This window comes from Arachis hypogaea, unplaced genomic scaffold, assembly GCF_003086295.3.
Source record: "Arachis hypogaea cultivar Tifrunner unplaced genomic scaffold, arahy.Tifrunner.gnm2.J5K5 arahy.Tifrunner.gnm2.scaffold_26, whole genome shotgun sequence".
Lineage (NCBI taxonomy): Eukaryota > Viridiplantae > Streptophyta > Magnoliopsida > Fabales > Fabaceae > Arachis > Arachis hypogaea.
This window is the reverse complement of record NW_027255453.1, coordinates 73,871-74,760: the sequence shown is the minus strand read 5'-3', so window position 1 is coordinate 74,760 and position 890 is coordinate 73,871.

Below are 890 nucleotides of genomic sequence, written 5' to 3'. Positions count from 1 at the left end.
TTTATGAATTTTTAAATTTAAAAATTAAATTTTTTATTGAAAATTAAAAAATAAAATAAAGTCCAGCAATATTAGGAAGACAAAAAAAAGATGAAAACTTTTTATTTTTAAATTTTGAAACTAAAAAAATAATCTTTTTACCAAAAAGTTGAAAAATAAAGATTTTAAAAAATATCCAATAAACAAAAATTTAAAAAGTTTAAATTTTTAAAATTAATTTATTCTGTATTTATGAAAAAATAGCATTATCCGGTGATTAAAAAATAAAAAATGTTCTTGAAAAAAATTTAGGATTTGAAAAGACAAAATTTTTCATTTTTATGAATTTTTAAATTTAAAAATTAAATTTTTTATTGAAAATTAAAAAATAAAATAAAGTCCAGCAATATTAGGAAGACAAAAAAAGATGAAAACTTTTTATTTTTAAATTTTGAAACTAAAAAAATAATCTTTTTACCAAAAAGTTGAAAAATAAAGATTTTAAAAAATATCCAATAAACAAAAATTTAAAAAGTTTAAATTTTTAAAATTAATTTATTCTGTATTTATGAAAAAATAGCATTATCCGGTGATTAAAAAAATAAAAAATGTTCTTGAAAAAAATTTAGGATTTGAAAAGACAAAATTTTTCATTTTTATGAATTTTTAAATTTAAAAATTAAATTTTTTATTGAAAATTAAAAAATAAAATAAAGTCCAGCAATATTAGGAAGACAAAAAAAGATGAAAACTTTTTATTTTTAAATTTTGAAACTAAAAAATAATCTTTTTACCAAAAAGTTGAAAAATAAAGATTTTAAAAATATCCAATAAACAAAAATTTAAAAAGTTTAAATTTTTAAAATTAATTTATTCTGTATTTATGAAAAAATAGCATTATCCGGTGATTA